The sequence below is a fragment of the Gracilinanus agilis genome, chromosome 2 (assembly GCF_016433145.1).
Source record: "Gracilinanus agilis isolate LMUSP501 chromosome 2, AgileGrace, whole genome shotgun sequence".
Lineage (NCBI taxonomy): Eukaryota > Metazoa > Chordata > Mammalia > Didelphimorphia > Didelphidae > Gracilinanus > Gracilinanus agilis.
In genome coordinates, this window is record NC_058131.1 from 412805869 (window position 1) to 412815733 (window position 9865).

A 9865-nucleotide genomic window follows, 5' to 3' on the forward strand; every position below is an offset into this window, starting at 1 on the left:
TGCAACTACCAACAATTTGGAAATTGGTCTTGTTCAAGAACACATGACAAAACTAGTGGAAACGCGCATCGGCCAAGGGTGGGGGGGGAGGTGCGGGGGGGGTTGAAGGGGAAAGGTGGAGCATGAATCATGTAACCATGTTAAAAATGAATATTAATAAATGTTAAAAAAAATTTAAATAATAAAAAAAAAGAAAGAAAAGAGGAGAAACCTGAAAAAAAAAATTGTTTCAGCTTACTTGATGTTTCAGAGACCCATTAGCTTCCATCTGCCCAATTCTAGTTTTTAAGAATTTATTTTCTTCAATGAACTAGTGAATGACTTTTCCCATTTGGCCAATTCTGCTATTTAAAAAGGTTTTTTTTTTTCAATGAATTGTTGTGCCTCTTTTACCATTATGCCAATTCTATTTTAAGGTACTGTTTTCTACAATAATTTTGTGCCTTTTTTTAACAAGCTGTTAATTCTGTTTACATAATTTTTTCTTCTTCCACTCATGTCTTTTTAAAAATTCTTTTAGAAAATCTTATAGAGCTTGATCCATTTCCCATTTTTCTTTGAGGCTTTCATTATTTCTGTTTTCACATTGTTGTCTTCTCAGATTATGGCTTAGTTTTCCCTAACTTCTGTAGAAGTTTTCCATGGCCAAGTTATTTTCTTGCTATTTGTTCATTTCCTCAGTCTATTCTTTATTTTGAACTTCATGTTAAATTTGTGGTCTGCTCACCTAGGACTGAGGAGGCAAATTCCCAACCTTCACTCTTTCCATGTTGCTGTTTTCAGAGGAAGTTCTGGGTCTTAACAAGTTTTTAGTGTTTCCAAGGTGGTGTGATCCAGGATGGGAATGTAGTCAATGTTCACCTGGTCTGTGCTTTGGTCTTTAACTCAGGAGGGGCCTCTACTCCCCTATAATCACAAGTACTAGAGCTCTTGGCTCTAGAACTGTGACTAGGTCCCCTAATCTCCTCAGCTATGAGCATTAGTGTTTCTTCTGCCTTAGAACAATGACCAAGGCCCCTGCTCCCTTTTGAGTGACCACAAGTATTCTTCTTCCTTCTGAAATTCAGATTCTTTACAGTGTGGTGTTATAACCCAGAACTGCTTATTGGTAATAGAGCTGCTAGTCACTGCCATTTATATCAGTACCAGCAAATAATTCCTTTTTAATCTCTTTCTGACATGCTGTGCAGTTTCCTTATCATCTCTGGGCTGAGAGCTCCCAAAGCTGCTACCATAGCTATCTCATCTCCCACCCCCCACTCCCACCACTACTGCTCTTGCTGCCACTAAGTATACTCTGAGCCAATCCCATTGCATATCACAGACCTCTCCTGTCAAACTCCTAAATTGTCTTGGGAAGGAAAACTATCGCACTCTAACCCTTTGTTGTCTTTGCCATTCTGAAATTTGATTTAAAATATTTAAAGTTGTTTGGAGGGGAATGTTAGGAGCATTTGACTGGGTTGCTGACTCTAATCTACCATCTTGGCTCTAACTTGAAACTTTTTCTTCCTATTGAAAGAAACCCTATTTCCCTTCTGAGAACTCAAAGATGCTCTGTCTGCCTACCACTTAAATTGTAACCAGATAATTTGGCATACCTCAATTTTATTGTTATTTAACTCATTAATTCCAGAAAACTACCTGTTGACTCACAGAGAGACTGTATTAACTCAGGGCCCAATGCAATTCAGCCCTCTCCTAATTTAAAAAAAAATTGTCATGTCTGATGTCCCTCTTTAAGTAGATGTTTTCATTTAAATTGTTCTGCCTATCTTGAAGGCTCCTTCCTTTATGAGTGAATACCTGTCGTCAGAAATACAGCCAGGCTGTTGTGGCATTATGCTTTCTTCTGCTCCACAAAAGAACCCTCTATTAGGGAAACTGGAGACACAGGTTTGGGACTCAGTGCTAATTTTGCCCAAAAGTAATTAGTTCATTAACTGTGTGCACAGAAGCTCATTAGGAAGGCCAGTGAAAGTGTAAAGATGCAAATCAGTGGGTTCTTCAAGACCATCAAAAACTAGAGGTGCCTGAAAATATCTGATTCAAACACTTCCAGCCCTAAATCCTATGATTATGTGGCCTCTGTACAAAATTACTCAGAGCCAAAGGAGTTTTAGGAGGTGGCATAATCCCTGAGGTCATAAGATTTCAAAGACACCAGCAGTGTTGTTGGCGGCTTTCTAATCATATCACCTGCGTTAGTTGCCTTATCATCTGATCTCACAATATGTTTGAGAGTTTGATGGTCAGGGCTATGCTGAGCTGTAGCTCCCCCCTGTTTATTTACACGGTATTAATTAACTGAGCTATTGGCAAGCACCTAATAACAATGAAGTTGGCTTCTCCTTTAAGGTGGGTACAGCAAAGACTTAAAGAGGCATATGACTAGAAAGCTACCCTTTACCCCTATCTCTGCCTGTTGAAAATATTCCCATCCTTGAAGTCATTGCTCTAATATCAACTCCTCCAAGAAGCCTTCCCTGACCATCCAAAGATCACAAAATGTTAATCCAAGGCTTTTGAAGAGATTGACTCAAATTCGCTCATTTTATAAATGATGCAATTGAGGACCTCAAAAGTAAAGCAATTGGCCAGTGCCAACCAATTAGTCAATGGCAATCCAAGGATTCAATTTGAGATAGTCAGACTTTAAAGATGCTGCAATTTCTAATTAATAGTAGAAAAAGCACCTTCTTTCCATACTTAAATAAATAACTTATCTGTTCATCCTCACAAACCACTTAAATTATACCCTTTTTTTACTCCACAAGATATTTTTGTCTTACACTTGTATATATGTGTGTATGTGTGCATGCATGTGCACATGTACATGCACATACCATCTGCCTACTAAACTGTGAATTCCAAAGGTAAGGGACTTGTCCCCTATGCCCAACAAAATGCTCTGTATACAATAAGTACTTAAATGATTGTTGAACTTAAACTTGAAAATTTTCTCCCTCTTGCCCAAGAAAATCTGCCTGACATTGACAAAAATAGAAGTGTGAAGTTGAAAATAGGCCTTGTGGAACTTAGTAATTTGCTGTGGGTCAACAAATAAAAGAAAAAGAGAATTAAATAAAGAAAAAGAGGAAAGGAAAGGAAAGGAAAGGAAAGGAAAGGAAAGGAAAGGAAAGGAAAGGAAAGGAGAGTGGATGATAGATAAGGAGAGGAGAGGAGAGGAGAGGAGAGGATAAGAGAGGAAAGAAATCTTAGGAGGGACAAGAACATTTTCTTCAAGTTTTTGAAGGGCTGTCACATGGAAGAGGGTTTAGACATTGGCCCCTGAAGGGCAGAATTAAGAGGGTAAAAGATTTAGAGAGTTTTTTCAAAGGAAACATTTCAAATAGTAGAGTTTTCTAAAAGTGAACTGAGCTACCCCATTATCAAAGAATCAAAGGTTTCAAGCTAGAAGGGATAATAGATGCCACATAGTTCAAACCTCTTATTTTACCAATAAAGGCCCTGAGACCAAAAGAGATTCATTGTGTAGCCCTAGATAACACAAGTAATGAGTTCCCCATCACAAAATTTTCAAGCAGAGAATGAATGACCATTTATCAGTGATATCATTAAGGAAATTATGCCTCTGATGTGTGTTTGATAAGATGCCTTGTGAGGTCCTTTTCAATTCTAAGATTCTCTGATACTATAAATTAATGAAAAGACTATATGTCTTTCCTAGTATAGCAATTCCAACAAGATAGTGCTTCCCAGAGGTAGTAAAGTAGTTGCCTTGTTCTTCCTGACAGACATGTCCCCATGATGCTAAACTATGTGTGGTATAGTAGATACCTCAATAAATCTTGAATCAGAGGATCCAGGTTTAAGTTTGATCCTGCCACTTATTAACCCCATTTTATCATCTGTAAAATGGGTATCATAATTTTTATGATCTAAATCAGAGAGTGGTTGTGCAGGTTTAAGTTCTAATCCTGCCACTTATTCACCTCAATTTTATCACCTGTAAAATGGGTATCATAATTTTTATGACCTAAATCAGAGAGTGATTTTGAGTATCTAGTAACAGAGAAGATGCAAAGAACTATATATTTCATTATACCAGTGATCAAAGAATTCTGTGGTATGGCTCATCTACATGGTAAAGGTCTTATTTTTAGGAGAAGCTATTTATAAACTACTATAATTGAAAAAAAATTATTATGTGGTGGCCAAGACACTTCATATAACATACTAGTCCTCAAAAAAAAAAAGCAAAAACCTCAAGGTCCCAAGCCTAGTTCTATCCTAAAAAGATTTCCTTCTTACTAGTATCTGAAAAAAAACCTTAATATAACCTTCAAAACCCAGAGTCTCTTTCATGATGTGTTGAGACATTGGTGGAAGGGTGCAATGTTATATATAAATTTGAATTATTATCCTGGGAAAGCATGTCTAAGGAAAAAGTCCTCATCCTCAATTCTAACACATCAATTATTGGGTTAAGGAAGTCTTAAATTAGGTTTTTCCCAAAGAGGAATTGAATAAATAATAACAATATTTCATGTTTATATAATGCTTTAAAAGTTTTAAAAGTTTTTTTTCAAGACAATTGTATAAGGCATACAGTGCAAGCATTATCTACATCATATATATAGATGATGTAACTGAATCCCTTCCTCTTGGCTCCAGGGACACCAGCTACTGGCTACTACCCTGGGAGTAGAGGACTTACCTCTCCAAAGGAAAGATACAACAAATAATAAATCACATTCCTGTAATATCTATTAAAATATTTTTCTCTCAACAGTCCGGTGTGGCAAATACTAGAAATCATTTTCCCACTATACTACTAAAGAAACTGAGACTAAAAAAATTAACAAAGCTAGAGTGGAAATGCATATCTTTTCATTTCAAATTTAATGCTCTTTCTGACTTATTATATCATGACTTTGCACAAGTTAAAGTGACTCATGCACTGTCACACAGACATGAAATGCCAGAGTCAGGCTTTCAACCCAGGCATCCTGACCCCAGGCACAGTGCTCTTTCCCCTCACCATGGCAGCTGGCAAAGGGATACCATTTATTTGCTGGCCATAACAGCTCTCTTGCTCTCTCTGCCTTAGTCAAGGTGATGGCAAAATAGAAAGCTGACTCTCCCATTTTGGGGGAAATCATAGACAAAATGTAGATCAGCCTTCACTTGGGAAGAGGGTTGGGCAAGATGTTAGCAGGTCTTTTGTTCTTGCAGCTGGTCTGTGGAATTCCACAGAGCCAGGGCAGTAAATAATACTCCTATTGTCTGCCTGTGTCAGAGACAGACAGAAGGTACATTTGGACTGGGTCCAAACACCACAAGGGCCACTTGGAGTCACAGTGTCCAATTACTGCTTGCTTGACTATAAAATGCACTTTTTTCCCCCTGAGCTAATTTAAGAATGGGAGCTTTTAATGGGCCCTACACAAAGGGAACTGCAGCTTATGGCAGGGGAAGCAAAGTTTATGTTTGGTACCTTAATCAAACAAGCCTAAGATAGGAATAGTCCAAATATGATTGTATTAACAAAGGTGAGGGCCAGTTCTGAGATCTTCTTTAAAGAGGAAATAAAATGGAGTCTTCTCAGTTCTCAGTTTCTTTTCCAGTTACTCAGTAAAGTTATCATATTGCTCTGAACAAAAAGCATGAGAGATATCAGGGGAACGGCTGGTTTATTCATGTCTATATCATTCCAATGAGAAATGATATATCTTGCTACTTTTTATGTCTAACCCATGTCCTCCTTTGATAGCTCACTATGGTGTAGAGGAGATCTTGGCTTGTTGAGCTCTGGAAAATCTTACCAAGTTGGAAAGGGTACAGGTTTAAAGCCAATCTATACCTGCTGTCTGAAAATAAACCTAGATCAGAGACACAGATATATTACTAGTCAGTTGGCTACCACATCATACATTCTTCTGGTCAGAGTAATTTGTGGAACCTTCTACTAGTGAGACAAGTGGTGGTTGAAACTTGTATCAGTGAAAAGAGTGCCTATACAGATGAAACCATGGCTTTTTATGGTTCATAGCAGGGGTCGGCAACGTATGGCTCTTGAGCCATATATGGCTCTTTTGAGGGCCAGATTTTGGCTCTTTCTGCAGGAGCCATAAAGTCAATTTTTTTCAGGCGCTGTTACAGGAGCGCGCACTGTGAGCACTGTACGGCTCTCACGAAATTACATTTTAAAAAATGTGGCGTTTATGGCTCTCACGGCCAAAAAGGTTGCCGTCCTGGTCCATAGAGTAGTTCTTCATTCATTATCCCATTTTAATATCATACCTAATTTATGAGAGAGTCAGGATAGCAATTATCAACTCAATTTGCGAATGAGGAAATTGAGGCCAAGAGAGGCAATATAACTGTTCAAAGACACATAGGAGGTGAGATCAGGTCTCTTGTTCCTTCCAGGGCTCTTTCACCTCTAGCACACTGTTTTTCAAAGGTCTGACAGCAGTTTATTGTGCAAGGCTATTCTCCAAGAAAGAAACCTAGCCACAGCCCTCTATCTTGAGATGTCCCTTGAGTGCAAATACCCTTCCAGTAATGCTAAGGAATTGTTCTTTTGTAGATAAGCAGTCCTGTCTTAATTTGGTTCTTTGTTACTGGAGTTTCCTTGGTCCTGAATAATCGACTCACACTGACTCAGAGGTCACTACTCATTTTTACTAATTTTTTGTCTCCTCCCTCAACAACAAGAGATTATATATTGTTATTTGGGAAGTCTAGGCCCCCTCTTAAGAAGAAAACTGCAAGAGACTCAAAAATCTCTACCTTCTTTTGGGGAAATTGTGCAAGTTTAGAGGTTCATGGGAATGTGCAAGTACCAGTCTGCCACTTTGACATTCAGATACCAAGGAAAAGAAATCAACATTTTATATTTTAAAACATCTGATAACTTAGTTACATTTTTAATGTATTCTCCCTTTTGAAGGGGAGAGAAAAATGCAGGGAAAGAATTTTGTTGTATCCCTAAGATAAATTCACCCAGAAGTTCAGTGAGTTATTGTTGTTTTTTAATATACATGCTGGAGTCTCTATATTGTTATCCATCACACTATTATAGCCTTGAGAAGCTTCATGGTGGTGAGTGCAGCCTCCATCTCTTTCATCTGGGCCCATCTCACAGAGAGCTTCATTTGGAAGAAGACCTAAAAGCCACATCGGGTAACAAGAGAGGATAAAAGGGGAAAGCTGTCGGTTCATATTTGCCAATCCATGACGCAGAGAATGCTGCAAGCTTTCTGACAGAGAAAATGAGGATGTTCTTTTGGGACTCTTTGAATTCTTAAAAGATTCACCTTCTTTGGAAAGAGAATAGAAATATCTCCATGCTTAAAGTCAAAATAGAGAACTTTTCAAAGACTAGAAAGTTGGATGGAGCTAAGCCTAGGCCTTGTGAATGATATCCTCATAGGCTGTTTGATATTTTTGAAAGGCTGAGGAATTTTATCCTCAAAATGTTGTATATGGACAGTGCATTCACACAAAGAATGATCAAATATTAATAGAGGGCTGACATAGCTGAATTTCTACTTTCGGATCTTCTCTCTTACCACATACACAGATGCTTAGAAGGCAAGGAAGAATGTTCCAGTTATTTGTGAGGGGCCATGTGTTACAGCAGAAAGTGTGTTGGATGCAAGATCTGGCTTGGAATCTTTTCTCTGACACTGTCTAGCACAGGGAACCTAGGTAAATCCTTTAACTTCTCTCCAAAATTTTCTCATTGGTGGAATATTTATAATATTCCCTGTACTTCTTCCCTAACAGATTCTGTTGAATAAAGTGCTTACTAAACACCGAACCAATATGGAAATGTTACTTATAATGTGGGTTATGGAACTGAAATAAGTAGTGTGAGAATGGGGGTGGGGAGAACTGAATTTAAAGTCAGGAGATTGAGGTTTGAATCCAAGCTTAGCTGATAACTACCTAAATAACCTTCGAAACTCAGTTTTCTCATCTGTAAAATGAGAGGTTTGGATTTAATCTTTAACATCTAGCTTATAGTTCTATGATCTCAGCTAGGATTAGAGCTAGAATGAAGAGCCTTACTCAAGAAGCAAAATCAAAATCATTTCTTGTCCTCTTGGATCATAAAGGTATTTCAGGAACTGCTTCCATTGTCAGCAGTCACAGGGGTATTGATGGCCCATTAATTAACCCTTGCAAGACTATGATGGAAAATGGAGCAGTTGTGGAATGGGTGCAAACAATGGAAATAAAATACTAATATGAGAACCAGAGGAAGAAAATATGGTTAGAGAAGGAGCTGTAAAGGGTTCCTTGTTGTGCAACTATGCTTACGTTTGTGGGGGTTGTTCAAATAAAATTCCGTGGTGTTTTGTGGGTGATTTTCTGGTACAAATCTGGGGTTGCATTCACAATTAAGGTGACAACTAATGGAAGTGTGGAAGTGATTAAGAATTAATACTTGGGCATCCAGCCAGGCAGTTTGAGTGGGCATTGGATCCTAATGGCAATCTCTATGAAGTGATTCTAGTCTTGAAGAGAAATATGGTAAATCCCAACAAGTATGAAGTATCTGAATGGCATGGTTCTGATTTATTTGCTGTATGTAGATGCGAATGAGTCGGTGTCAATGGATATTCAGAACCTGGAAGATCAAGGGCTTAGGGAGGCAATTCTAGGTTATAGGGTAGTCTGTTTAATGAAAAATTACAATGTGTCTGGGGCATGCTGATACATAAGCTTGAGTCCTCCACTCCTTGAAATCAGTAGTGCAAAGGTTCTTAACCTTGAGTATAATTTTATAAATCTATAAACTTGGATGATAGAAGAATGGTTCTTTACTTTTTAATTATCTTTGGCCTCCTTTGAAATCCTATGTATATTATGTTATTCATTTAAAAACATTACTTTGGGGGGCAGCTGGGTTGCTCAGTGGATTAAGAGCCAGGCCTAGAGACGGGAGGTCCTAGGCTCAAATCTGACCTCAGAAACTTCCCAGCTGTGTGACCCTGGGCAAGTCACTTGACCCCCATTGCCTACTCTTACCACTCTTCTGCCTTGGAGCCAATACACAGTATTGACTCCAAGACGGAAGATAAGGATTTAAAAAAAAAATACATTACTTTGATAAGGGGTCTCTAGTCTTCCAAAAAAAAAGGCCATAGAATAAAAATAGTTTAAAATCTCAACATTAGTGCTCTATGAAGAATCAAGAGAGAGTTAACAAGTCCACGAGGCCTTGTAGAAAGTACTGTATTTAAAAATCAAGACTCGAGTTCAAGTTCTGGTCTTGATACTAATTTGTATGACATCAAGGAAGCCATTTCAGCTTCTGTGATGTACGTGGGGTGCTGTTTGGACCCATTTTGCTGGAGATGCAGAATAGGTATTTGAAGATGAAATGCATAGAGCTCAGGTGAAGCCTATCAATAGATTGCTAATGATCAGATATTCTTTTCAAGGTATTCCATGTCCAGCACAAAATCCAACCACCGACCAAACTAGATGCCACCACATTACCCAGATTCCTGATCATTTCTCTTAGTGTGTTGGCAACCAAGTACAATAGAACTTTGTTGTTGTTGTTTTTTTAAATTTAAACATTTATTAATATTCATTTTTAACATGGTTACATGATTCATGCCCCTCCTTTCCCCTTCACCCTACAAACTCCCCCCACCCATGGCCGATGCACATTTCCACTGGTTTTGTCATGTGTCCTTGATCAAGACCTATTTCCAAATTGTTGGTAGTTGCATTGGTGGGGTAGTTTCGAGTCCACATCCCCAATCATGTCCACCCCGACCCATGCGTTCAAACAGTTGTTTTTCTTATATGTTTCCTCTCCTGCAGTCCTTCCTCTGTATGTGAGTAGTGTTCTTTACTATAAATCCCTCAAAATTGT